Raw genomic sequence first — 14,107 nt, 5'->3', positions numbered from 1 at the left:
ATGTATGGAAATGTAACATGGACGATAAATAGTTTAGACAAGAAGAGAATAGAAGCTTTCAAAATGTGGTGCTACAGAAGAATGCTGAAGATTAGATGGGTAGATCACATAAGTAATGAGGAGGTATTGAATAGAATTGGGGAGAAGAGGAGCTTGTGGCACAACTTGACTATAAGAAGGGATTGGTTGGTAGGACATGTTCTGAGGCATCAAGGGATCACCAATTTAGTACTGGAGGTCAGGGTGGAGCGTAAAAATCGTAGAGGGAGACCAAGAGATGAATACACTAAGCAGATTCAGAGGGATGTAGGTTGCAGTAGGTACTGGGAGATGAAGAAGCTTGCACAGGATAGAGTAGCATGGAGAGCTGCATCAAACCAGTCTCTGGACTGAAGACCACAATAACAACCATATCGTGTAGGGACATTGCGAGACGTAAAAGTGCCGCAACATAACGTGGCATGCACTCGATTAATGTCTGAAGTAGCGGAGGGAATTGACACCGTGAATCTTGCAGGGATGTCCACAAGTCTGTCAGAGTATGAGGGGGTGGATATCTCTTATGAACAGCACATTGCAACGCATCCCAGATGTGCTCAATGATGTTCATGTCTGGGGGCTTTGGAGCCCATCGGAAGTGTTTAAACTCAGAAGAGTGTTCCTGGAGACACTCTGTAGTAATTCTGGTCGCGTTGGGTGTCGCACTGTCTTGCTGGAATTGTCCACAGGCACTGCTACCCGAAGGGCAAGGGCTGTTCGACCACGGTCAACTACAGTAGCAGATGACTGCCACATTGTGCGACAGGCAAGAAAGGACGCACGTCAAGGTGCTGGTGCGACTGTGACCACATTGCACAAGACTGCTAGACACTCCGCTGTGGCACGGAGAATCCTTGAAGGTGGTCTCCATGCCTGACGGCCAATCGGTAAAGTTCCATTGGCACCCCCACATTGGCGGTACCGTTTACGATGGTGCCAACAACACAGAGACTGGACCAACGAGGAGTCGACTCACGTACTCACCTTTGATGAGAACAGAGTCGGTATGAGTATTGATTCCAGTCGTACCCTCACATGGCAAGATGCAGGAATAAGTAATGCACCCGGGAATGTTGTCGAACCTGATCATTTTGGCCGTCCAACGTGTTATAGTATGAGGGGGCATTAAGTTCCATGGGCGCACTCACCACCATATCTTCGGACACGGGACACTCACCGGTCAACGTTATTGTGGTGCAATTGTTTACCTTTCCTCTTTTTTCTATTTTAGCGCAATTATTTATGCATAACCTTTCGAGTGATATATGGCTCATTCCCACTGCGATAGACAAAGAGATTATCTCTAACTCATGATATAAAAAATCTGTGGATTGAATGGGGAATATTACGTGCACTATGGACGTACCTACTTTTGATTTAGGATTGCGTAGAGTAGCACCGCAGCAGAACTGTAATTAGCAGCATTGTTGTAAGGTGACATTTTGAATACTGGATGCAATTTGTTCAAAGAGATTTTGGGATTGTAGCTGGTCGTCGTAAACGTCATTCCACGATATTTCGGCTGGACAACTGCCAGCCATCTGCACGTGAGCCGAACGAGGACAAGCGAAGACGTTTTTCTTTTTGCTTTTCTTGTGATTTCATGCCTCAGCTGAGGCAGGCTGGCAGCGACCTACATACATCGTTCTTAGGCCAAAAGACACAACATAAATACACGGAAAGCATAGAAAACATGAAAAACACAAGATGAACACTGCACAAGAAATCAGAAGTCGTTCGACTGAAGACACTGTAATGAAGGGTGGCGCCAGTTGAGAACAGATGAAGACGTCCAGGTGGAGACAAGAACATAGTAGAAAACACTGACGAGGACACTGTACACAAACGGAGAGACACTGACGCACAGAAACACTGGCGACGATCATTGACGAAGCACTCACACTGACGAAGTGTAGGGGCCTGCCTCCAGGTCAAAGGGAGAGGTAGGAGAGCGGGAAGGGACGGGCTGGAGCCAGTGGGAGAAAGAGGGAGAGCAGGGGGGAGGAGAGAAGGCTGTTGGAAGCCTGGGAAGAGGGTTGGAAGTGGGAGACGTGGGAGAGGGACAGGAGGGGGGAAAGGAAGGTGAGGGCGAGAGGGAGCCCTTGGGGAAAAAGAGGGGAATGGGAGGGGAGAGCTAGTAGGAGGGGTAGATGGATGGGACAAGGACATCATCAGGGAGGGGGAGTTGGCGGAAACCACCTTGGGAAAGGGTATAAAGGGTGTGAAGATGGAGAGCAGGTGGGATGCAAAAGCCTGCATCTCGTGGTCGTGCAGTAGCGTTCTCGCTTCCCATGCCTGGGTTCCTGGGTTCGATTCCCGGAGGGGTCAGGGATTTGCTCTGCCTCGTGATGGCTGGGTGTTGTGTGATGTCCTTAGGTTAGTTAGGTTTAAGTAGTCTTTTCTGAACACCAGATATGAGATGAAATGTAACCATAATTAATCAAATTGGATGGAGAAAATTTGCCTAAGGAACTTGCACATTTAAGGACGGTGTTCAGAGACAATGGATACTTGACCCAGCAAATTAACAGGGCCTTCTCAACTAGAGCCAGGAACTGGAAAGTGGATAAAGAGGAGAACATGCCAACCAAATCCCTAGCCTTTCTTCCCTTCGTTGGAAATATCTCCTTTTAAAATAGAGAGGATTCTTAATAATTTTCATGTGAAAGTGGTTTTTCGTCCACCTTCTAAGATTTCGGATCTGCTGGGATCGGTGAAGGATGATTTGTTGCTGCAGAAGGCGGGAATTTAGAAAATACCGTGTCAATGTGGAATTGCCTATATAGGACAGACAATGTGTACAGTGGAAGAGTATTGTATGGAATATCAACGTTACGCTCGCCTACTGCAACCCAGTAAGTCTGCAGTTGTAGAACATTTTATTTCCAACGGACATTCAATGGAGTATGACAAAACTTCGATTTTGGCCACAGCAATAACCTTTTGGGACTCCATGATCAAGGAATCCGTTGAAATACGCATCACGGGAAATCTGATGAGCCGTGACAGCGGTTACCCATTGAATAACGCGTCGAATCCCGTCATCTCCGCCGGTCAATGTGGCCGGGCGGTTCTGGACGCTTCAGTCTGGAACAGCGCGACAGCTACGGTCGCAGGTTCGAATCCTGCCTCGGGCATGGATGTGTGTGGTGTCCTTAGGTTAGTTAGGTTTAATTAGTTCTAAGTTCTGTGGGACTGATGGCCTCATATGTTAAGTCCCATAGTCCTCAGAGCCATTTGAACTGTCATCTCCGAAATTTGCTCCAGACGAAGACTTCGATAACTGCGGCCAGCGACAATACCGACGGCAGCTGAGGCTTGCAGTTCCACCAGCGAGGGCGCTGCCGCTGGGCTGTGTGGTCCTTCTGTCTCCGCAACTTCGACGCATGTGCGGTAGTACCATCAGTGCACTATGTAAGACGGAACGGAGAACGTCTTCGTCACCTTGGGCAAGCTCGACCCCCCACACCCGCTTGTCTCTCCCATCCTCGCCCATCCCCGTCCACTGCCGCGCCTGTATTCTTGCATCCCAAAAAAATGGCTCTGAGCACTATGGGACTTAACATCTATGGTCATCAGTCCCCTGGAACTTAGGACTACTTAAACCTAACTAACCTAAGGACATCACACAACACCAAGTCATCACGAGTCGGAGAAAATCCCTGACCCCGCCGGGAATCGAACCCGGAAATCTGGGCGTGGGAAGCGAGATCTCTACCGCACGACCACGAGCTTCGCACTAAAATATTGGGGAAGCGACTTCTCTCGTCCAAAAGTTTCCATTCAGGTAACCAGATATTATTCAGTCATAATAATTTAACATCAATTTAACTGGGAGAGAAGTTATTCAGTACTCCAGCCGATGTGCGTCTTTCAAGAGGTGCATACCGCTCTGATGACAACGCTCGAAAGCATCGAACCCTGCAGGTGCAGCAGCTCTTAGAACGAGAGCATGTTCGGTGAATGCACTCGTCTGCCAGTTCACCTTTCGCGTATTGTGTATTTAAAGCGGAGACCGAGAAACGACGGAGAGGCTTCGTCCTGCTGTAGCACTCAGTGGTTCACAAGCCCACAACAGGCCACAGCAGTCCACCGACTCCACCGACGCCCCACACCGAATCCTGCAGTGTAACCCCAAATGTTTGCATAGTAGAGTAATTATGATGTGCGCGCACGTGGAGACAGTGTTTGCGCAGCAATCGCCAACATAGTGTAACTGAGGTGGAATAAGGGGAACCAGCCCGCATTCGCTGAGGCAGATGGAAAATCGCCTTAAAAACCATCCACAGGCAGGCTGGCACACCGGATGTCGACACCAATCCGCCGCGTGAGTTCGTGCTGTTGACCGGCACGCCTTCCCGCTCGGGAAGCGGCGCTTTCGACCGCGGGGCTAGCCGGGCGAACTGCCCCTTCACATGACTTACGTCCAATCGAACACTTGTGGAACGCGTCGGGGAGACGGATTCCAGCATGTCCAAGTGCAGCAACGAGCATCCAGTAACTGTCAACCGCACTGGTGGAGGAATGGAGAGCACAGGCCTACTGCCACAGGAATTCATTGCCAACCTTGTACCGAGCACGGGAGCACGTTGCATAGCGTGAAGTGCTGACCCTGGTGATCACACGGTCTGTTAAGAACACGATCTGCCGTTTGTTATATTCCAGGTACCGTCATAAAACGCGGTGTCGTGAATGTAAATATTGTCTTTGAATAAAGATGTCATTTCTGTTCGTCTCATTCCGTGTTTCTTTCAGTTACCTCCTGTATTACACTGTAGCAGTTCTTCCTATGTATGACCCATGTTTCATCGAACTGTGTTCCATTGCAGTGACACATTATGCGAAAGTTACTTTCCCTAAGCTTTGCTCACCTTTTGTAGGTAACTTTCACTGATTAAGATGCAGATAATCCGAAAAGTAAGCACCTGTTCAAAAGGCTAATGTCACCCCGAAAAGCTGGTGAAATTTTGGTGCTAACTCATGCAGTGAGGTACAACATTTATAGTAGTGATACGCTTAATGTAACTGATGTTCGTTACAAAGTTCATCCAAAACCAATGGAAGATGTTATGTTAGATTTACTAATTAAAAACTTAAACAAGCTTGCGTTTTTAAGATCTGAAATGAGTCGGGGCACCTTCACTAGTAATGTAAAGTGGGTAGAGAGGTAGTTTTATTTTTAAAAAAACGTGCAATATGTATTGTTTTGTGTTTCTGCAATGAATGATGGAGGCTGTGTAAGTGCAACCACAACATAACAAAATACACACATCAAAAAAAGTTTTGCATCACCCCAGTGCCCATATCTCCTACAGATAGACATTCGTTGTGGATATTGTATCACAGACATACTCCGAGACGTCAGTGGATCACGAATTTAATACTGGAGGGAAGAGCGGAAGGTAAAAACCATAGAGGGAGGCCAAAAGATGAATAATGTAAGCAGATTCAGAAGGACGTAGGTTGCAGTAATTACTTGGAGATGAAGAAGCTTGCACACGATAGAGTAGCGTGGAGGGCTGAATCAAACCAGTCTCTGGACTGAAGGCCACAACAAACAACAACAACAACACACTTCATGTAAGCATGTTAAGCTGTAGTACCAACAGTTAAATGACAGTTCAAGGTGACATGGAAAATATGTTTGTCGTTTCGGAAATTATAATTATTCATTTTAGAAAAGTAGACTTGTACGGTTAGCGGAGATAATGGACCACCGTAGTAGTCACGGTTATAATGTTTCATACAAATTATCCAGTTGATAAATACTTTAAAACAAAAAATGGTATTTGTGATAAGATCATATGAAAAGGGGATCTCTTATTCTTCATTAATAAGTTAGCTCCGTAAAATATAGGTACGAAACTGGGCATCAATTATGTCCTTTTGCTTATGACACTTGAAAGTCTCTTTTATGTTAAAACTTCCACAAATAATGGGTTTTAGAGCAGAATCGGTATGCAATGTTTGGAGCCACTTAAAGAAACCTTTCTAACGATACCTCATTGATTACTATGTGTTGAGAAAAAGGAATGTTGACTTGAGAAATAATGTATATGTATGTTCAGTCAGCTAATCCTGTGAACTCATACCACGTAATTCCAACGCAAACAACTGAGTTCTTTGATTTTAATTATGTTCCTGATACACTGTTACCAACTCAGAAGTGTGCCATCTCACAACGCACTGTTTCATACTAACGCATCTCAAATAGCTATTTAAAATTCTTAGTCTGAAACAGAAAAATGGAATAATGTCCATGAATTCAAAAAAGAAAAACAGCGTGGCTGACGGAAACCATGCCGTACTTCATTTGAAAGAACAGTCGCGTTTTTCAGTTGCAAAACAGAAAGACTTGTTGACGGTGTCATTTCTTCCTCAACAGCACAGGGAGCTAAGATAGGAATTGATTAAGAAACAGATGTCAATAGTTCGAATTTTTTCTTGTATTTAATGTGATTATTGTCTTGTAAAAAAGAGAAACGGTTTTTGTTGACCACAGTTCTACTAATTAAAGCAGAAGAACCTACAGCCGTATTTCGGTACTTGTATTGTCACAAATAAAAGTAGTGTCACACTATTAAAATGGCACCTCAAACAATAAACTTTCTTCTTGGCACTGAAAACGAATCAGATCCACTGTATGGCACCTAGAACATTCTTAATATATTTTTTTTATTTTTCAGTTTTACTCATTATTTCTTACACTGATGAGGTGATCAGTCTAATTCTGTGGCCTCAGAATACTTCCATATTTTTTTCGACACAAGTAATTTAGGTAAAAAAAGAGATAATTGTTTTTGATTTTCCTAACAAATATGAGCTTTGGCGCTTGCAACTTTGACATTTTCGCTCTTAAAATGTCCTTAACTCATAAGACCATGAACCATTGCTTAACAGTGCGAGTGCAACTAGTAACTGATCCGCAAGCTCAATCAAGACTACACTAAGTCTGGCACATTATGCTGCTGTTCAAAGTTCGAAATTCACTGAAGAGCCAAAGAAACTGGTACACCTGCCTAATATCGTGTATGGTCCCCGCGAGCAGGCAGAAGTGCCGCAACATGACGTGGCATGGACTCGACTAACGTCTGATGTAGTGCTGGAGGGAACTGACACCATGAATCCTGCAGGTCTGGCTATAAATCCGTAAGAGTACGAGGGGATGGAGACCTCTTCTGAACAGCACATTGCAAGGCATCCCAGATATGCTCAATAACGTTCATGTCTCAGGAGTTTGGCGACCAGTGGAAGTGTTTGAACTCACAAGAGTGTTCCTGGATCTACTCTGTAGGAATTCTGAACGTGTGGTGTGTGGCATTGTCCTGCTGGAATTGCCCAAGCCCGTCGGAATGCACAATGGACATGAATGGATGCAGGTGATCAGACAGGATGCTTACGTGCGTGTCACGTGTCAGAGTCGTATCTAGACGTATCAGGTGTGCCATATCACTCCAACTGCACACGCCCCACACCATTATGTAGCCTCCACCAGCTTGAACAGTCCGCTGTTTACATCCAGGGTCCGTGGATTCATGATGTTGTCTCCATACCCGTACGCATCCATCCACTCGATATAATTTGAAACGAGCCTCGTCTGACCAGGCAACATGTTTCCTGTTATCAACAGTCCAATGTTGGTGTTGACGGGCCCAGCCGAGGCGCAAAGCTTTGTGATGTGCAGTCATCAAGGGTACACGGTTACGAAAGCCCATATCGACGATGTTTCGTTGGATGGTTCGCACGCTGACACTTGATGGTGGCCCAGCGCTGAAATGTGCAGCAGTTTGCGGAATGATTGCACTTCTGTCACGCAATTCTGTTCCTCTTCAGTCGACCCTGGTCCCGTTCTTACAAGATCTTTTTCCGGCTACAGCAACGTCGGAGATTTGATGTTTTACCGGATTCCTGATACTCACGGTACACTCATGAAATAGTTGTGTGGGAAACGCCACGCTTCATCGTTACCTCTGAGACGCTGTGTCCCATCGCTCGTGCTCCGACTGTAAGACCACTTTGAAGCTCACTTAAATCTTGATAAACTGCCATTTTAGCGGCAGTAAGCGATCTAACAACTGCACTGGATACTTGTTGTCTTACATAGACGTTTCCGACCGCAGCGCCGTATTCGACCTCTTTACATATGCCTGTATTTGAATACGCATGCCTACACCAGTTTCTTTGGCGCTTCATTGTATGATGTGGTAACTTTTAATAGCCCACCAACCCATGCAGATGTGTTACTAGTTTTTAAATACGGCCCTTCTATTCACAGAATCTACTAACGTGACTATCAAAAAATCCTTTAAGTTCTCCACAGACATTCTACAAGCGTCTAGACCTGTCACCCAAAAATATCAAATTCTTTCACCACAACTGACACGCTGTTAATCAGCAATCTTCTTGACTGATCGACCGTGCAAAGTGAACATTCTTTTTCGTTTTTTGTTTCTTTCCCTTCTGGGGAGAGAAAGGCAAACTGTTTACATGGTGTCACCTTGATGCCTTAGCATATCTCACTTTATTCTGTTGTGACTCTTTATACTTGAGGATTGAGGTGAGCTTCTTTAGTTCAGTTCTTACTTCTCTTATACACACATCAAAAAAATTTTGCATCACCTCAGTTCCGAGAGTTCCGAAACCTGTACAGAAAATCGGAACAGAGATCAACATAAACATAATTTCGGTCCTTTTTATTGCTAATGGAAACAACACATTGCATGTTGTACTACCATACAGCGAGATATTCAAAGGTGGTGTTCCAGACTGCTGTACACACCGGTACCTCTAATATCCAGTAACACGTTCTCTTGCATTGATGCATGCCTGTATTCATCAAGGCACTGTTGGTCCACATTGTCCCACTCCTAACGGCGATTCGTCGTAGATCCCTCAGAGTGGTTGGTGGGTCTAAAAATGGTTCAAATGGCTCTGAGCACTATGGGACATAACATCTATGCTCATCAGCCCCCTAGAACTTAGAACTACTTAAACCTAACTAACCTAAGGACATCACACAACACCCAGCCATCACGAGGCAGAGAGAATCCCAGACCCCGCCGGGAATCGAACCCGGGAACCCGGGCGTGGGAAGCGACCACGAGATGCGGGCTTTATGGGTCTTCTTCTGGTCAAGTCGTACCGCAAATTTCTCTTCTCCCCAAGTCTGTTCAGTACTTCCTTATTAGTTGCGTGATCGAGCCATCCAATCTTCAAAATTTTTCTGTAGCACCACATTTCTAAAGCTTCTATTTTCTTGTTATCTAATCTGTTTATCGTGCATCTTTCACTTCCGCACGGGGCTACACTCCAGACAAACACGTTCAGAAAAGACTTCCCAATACTTAAGTCTACTTAACAACTTTCCCTTAATCAGAAACGCTTTTCTTGCCACTGCTAGCGCAAATTTTATATCATCTCTACTTCAATCATCATCAGTTATTTTGCTTCCTAATAGCAAAACTCATCTGCTACTTCAAGTGTCTCGTTTTCTAATCTAATACTCTCACGATCACCTGATTTACTTCGACTGCATTCCAGTCTTCTTCTTTTGCTTATGTTGATGTTATCTACATCCTTCTTTCAAGACACTGTCCATTCCGTTCAACTGCTCTTCCAAGTCCTTTGTTGCATCTGACATACATTGTCATCAGCAAACCTCAAAGTTTCTGTTTTTTCTCCATGAACTACAATTGCTGCTCCAAATCTTTCGTTACTATCGTGTACTTCGTGCAAAATGTACAGCTTGAGTAGCGTCGGGGACAGGCTACAACCCTTCGCAACCACTGTTTCCTTTTCGTGCCCCTCGACTCATAACTGTGGTCTGGTTTACGTACAAGATGTAAACAGCCTTTCCCTGCCTGTATTTGCCCTTGCTGCCTTCAGAATGTCAAAAAAATGGCTCTGATTAGTATGGGACTTAACATCTGAGGTCATCAGTCCTCTAGAACTTAGAACTACTTAAACCTAAGCACATCACACATATGCATGCCCGAGGCAGGATTCGAACTTGCGACCGTAGCGGTCTCGCGGTTCCAGACTGAAGCGCCTAGAACCGCACGGTCAAAGAGGCCGGCTCAGAATGTCAAAAAACCATTCCAGTCAATATTGCCGAAAGCTTTTTCTATGACTTCAAATGCTACCATTGTAAGTTTGCTTTTTCTTAATCTATCTTCTAAGAAACGCCATAGGGTCTGTATTGCTCACGTGTTTGTACACTTCTTCGGAATGCAAACTGACCTTCCCTGAGGTCGGCTTCTACCAGTTTTCCATTCTTATTAAATAATTGGTATTAGTATTTTGCAACCATGACTTATTAAACTAATAGTTCGGTAATATTTACAACTGTCAGAAATGTTTCATTGTTGATTTCTCAGTCTGGGGCGAATAAGGCAAGCCAACGTAAATGTTTCAATTATCTTCAGTAATGTTTACTAAACCTGACGTGAATTATCTAAAATATATTACACGCTATCAGCACAGTTCTGCCACACGCATTTTGGCCGGTATCAGAAATATTCGAAGTCTTTCCGAATAATAAGAAACACGGCGTCAATCTTAGCACCACTGCCCACTGACTTCTGGATCTCAAGAACGAGCAGAACAGACTGGGTTTCACGCAATGTGGGCTTGCAAGATGTGAGGAAAAATTCTACCACTAACGAGACGTTAAGACGGACAGAGATAGCAGTGCTGTAACCCACCTTTAGGACTCCCGGTGCGCGTCGAAGCAGCAAACATGAGAGTTGGAGCTGCTTCACGGGTAGCTTCATCGGCATATCACCGTGCGTAAACGCACTCAGAAGCAGGTGGCTTCGCGGACGCCATTATACACAGGCGTGCGTCGGTATACTGCCGCCTTCTGCGCTACGTTATCATTATCAGCTGACTTCTGACGCGGTAATCCTCCAGAACAGATAGTTGCGCGAACGATCCATGGCCGCTATTACAGATTTCGAGAAACACTGCATCGACCCTCCCTGCCCACCGCTATGTTCTTTTATAATCACATTTTAGTCTGTTTGCTGGTCACAAATTTTGCGGTTGATTTTAAAATAGCTGCCGGATGAACTAGAGATCTGAAACTGTCAACATAGCTCAGAACTGGACGACAATGTAACATTAGCTCGCTTTGTTGCCTGGTGTGGGGCGGAGAATTGTTTACACTATTACTTTCCTATGAGCTAGGGGTTTGAAACTTGGAACATACTCGTAGCTCAGAACTGAATGACAATGCAATATTAACCCGCTCTCGTGTCCGGTATGTGGCGGAGGGTACTTTGTTTATCGTTATCATTTCATGATGAGTTAGAGACTTGAAACTTTCAGAAAAGCTCAGAACTTGATCGCCCTGCAGTATTAGACCTCTTTCGTCTGGCGTGTGGCGGGGAGTATCTTGCATACCACTCCCACTTCCCTTCTTCCTGTTCCACTTGCGAACGTTTCGCGATAAGAACGGCTGCTGGTAAGTACCGTGTGAGCTCGACTCGCAAATTATTACTTGAGAGGTATTTTGTGAGATAGCACAGGCGATGGGTTGGGTGTCACAGGTGAAGAGAAACTGAAATAATTCTGAAATTTATCACATGTCTCTGTTGTAATCTCATCAAAATATTTGAAATCGATTGAAAAATTTGACACACACAAGATTAAAATCAAAAAATAAATTATTTCATAAAAAATCTTTTAATATAACATGTTTTTAAAACTGACCACGAAGTATAAAATAATTTATCCTAGCCCCATACAGATTTCTAACACCATGTAGTTAGTACTGAAAATTTGAGCTTGTGAATTTTTAATCGCTATGAAAATACGTAGAAGTCAAAAAGAAAAAAGTGGAGTACATACAGTACATAACTGATGTTCAATGTTTTACCTCCTCACTACTAGATGTTACATATCCTCCACGTTTTTTGTTTTAAATTATACAAGTATTTTCATAGCTATTAAAAATTCACAGGCACAAATTTCCAGGACCATCTGTGTGGGGGTTAGCAATGTGTATGTCACTAGGATAAACTATTGTATACTCTTTAGCCCATTTTAAAAATTGGTATATTAAAAAAATTATTTAAGTAATTATTTGGTGATTCAATACTTGGGGATGTCTATGGTGTATAATAGTAGTGATCATTCTCAGTTCTTTGAGGAACAAGGGTATCTGATGTCTACACCTACATCTATATTCATTACGTGCAAACCACCTTGAAGTGCAGGGCCTAGGGTACGTCACATGGTGCCAGTTATCAGGGCTTCTTCCCGTTCCAGTCATGTATGGAGCGCGGGAAGAATGACTGATTAAAAACTCTGTGAGAGGTGTGATTAATCTTACTCTCACGATATCTATAGGAACGAAGGGATTATAGTATATTCCTACATTCGCCATGTAAAGCTGATTTTTGAAACTTTGTAAGTCACCTTTTTCGGGATAGTTCGCATCTTCAAGCGTCTGCCACTTTAGTTCTCCAGAATCCCGGTGACACACTCCCACGGGGTCAAATAAACCTATGACCATTCGTGCAGCCCTTCTTTGTATAAGTTCAATATCCCATGTTAATCCTACTTGGTATGGACCCCACACACTTGATCAGTATTCTAAGATGTGTGGCGCGTTTTGTAAGCAATCTCCACTGTAGACCGATCGCATTTTACAATAATTCTGCCAATGACCCGAAGTTTGGCACCGGCTTTACCTATGAATGAGCCAATGTGATCGCTCCATTTCATATTTCTACAAATTGTTTCACCTAGGTGTTTGTATGTGCTGGCCAGTTTCAACTGTGACTCGTCAATACTGTACTCATAGCGTAGTACATTTTTCGTTTTGTGAAGGACACAATTTTACATAAATGAGCATCTAACCCAAGTTTCCAATCTCTACGTATCTTCCAATTCCTTCAAGATCCAAATGAATATTTGTGGAGCTTTTCCTCTGCCTTTAGGAAAGACCGTTAATTGTCTGAAACTCTACACAACATTTTTTGTTTTATTTTTATTGTTATGTAATCATCTTGACTTGTATAACAATTCCCTTTTTGCAAAGTTAACTTTTTTGGGCAGGCTTGGCCTTTATATTGGGAACACACAAAAACTGGCCTAATTTATGTTTGCATTAGCACTAGTATTGGGGACGAGATGGCGAAAGAAAGATATTGATATTCTAGTGACTAGCAGTGTTCTACGACTTGTATCGTACTCGCAGAAAGTAATTAAAGAAAACCTTCATTTTCAGGAAGCAATAACGTGTAAAATAAATGAATTAACCACAGTGGTTTACTGTTGTTGTTGTTGTGGTCTTCAGTCCTGAGACTGGTTTGATACAGCTCTCCATGCTGCTCTCTCCTGTGCAAGCTTCATCATCTCCCAGTGCCTACTTCAACCTACATCCTTCTGAATCTGCTTAGTATATTCATCTCTTGGTCTCCCTCAACGATTTTTACCCTCCACACTGCCCTCCAATGCTAAATTGGTGATCCCTTGATGCCTCAGAACATGTCCTATCAACCAATCCCTTCTTATAGTCAAGTTGTGCCACAAACTTCTCTTCTCCCAAATCCTATTCAATACCTCCTCATTAGTTACGTGATCTACCCATCTAATCTTCAGCATTCTTCTGTAGCACCACATTTCAAAAGCTTCTATTCTCTTTTTGTCCAAACTATTTATCGTCCGTGTTTCACTTCCATACATGGCTACACTCCATACAAATACTTTCAGAAGTGACTTCCTGACACTTAAATCTATACTCGATGTTAACAAATTTCTCTTCTTCAGAAACGCTTTCCTTGTCATTGACAGCCTACATTTTATATCCTCGCAACTTCGACCATCATGAGTTATTTTGCTCCCCAAATAGTAAAACCCCTTTACTACTTTAAGTGTCTCATTTCCTAATCTAATTCCCTCAGCATCACCCGACTTAATTCGACTTCTTTCCATTATCCTCGTTTTGCTTTTGTTGATGTTCATCTTACATCCTCCTTTCAAGACACTGTCCATTCCATTCAACTGCTCTTCCAAGTCCTTTGCTGTCTCTGACAGAATTACAATATCATCGGCGAACCTC

The 14,107-nt window shown here is 43.7% G+C and overlaps 1 protein-coding gene across 1 annotated transcript in view; it reads right to left on the bottom strand.

Moving 5' to 3' along the window:
• The window catches only part of LOC126291829 (organic solute transporter subunit alpha-like), a 72,798-nt gene extending 61,940 nt beyond the window's left edge, over nt 1–10,858 (bottom strand). Inside the window, exon 1 of the mRNA XM_049985527.1 lies at nt 10,743–10,858. The gene's annotated coding sequence lies outside the window, so the exon portion shown is untranslated. The remainder of the gene's footprint in view (nt 1–10,742) is intronic.
• Nucleotides 10,859–14,107: the final 3,249 nt, after the last annotated feature.

This window comes from Schistocerca gregaria, chromosome 9 (assembly GCF_023897955.1).
Source record: "Schistocerca gregaria isolate iqSchGreg1 chromosome 9, iqSchGreg1.2, whole genome shotgun sequence".
In the NCBI taxonomy this organism is placed as follows: domain Eukaryota; kingdom Metazoa; phylum Arthropoda; class Insecta; order Orthoptera; family Acrididae; genus Schistocerca; species Schistocerca gregaria.
Note: the sequence above shows the minus strand (reverse complement) of the source record. Positions and strands in the feature narration are given on the sequence as shown.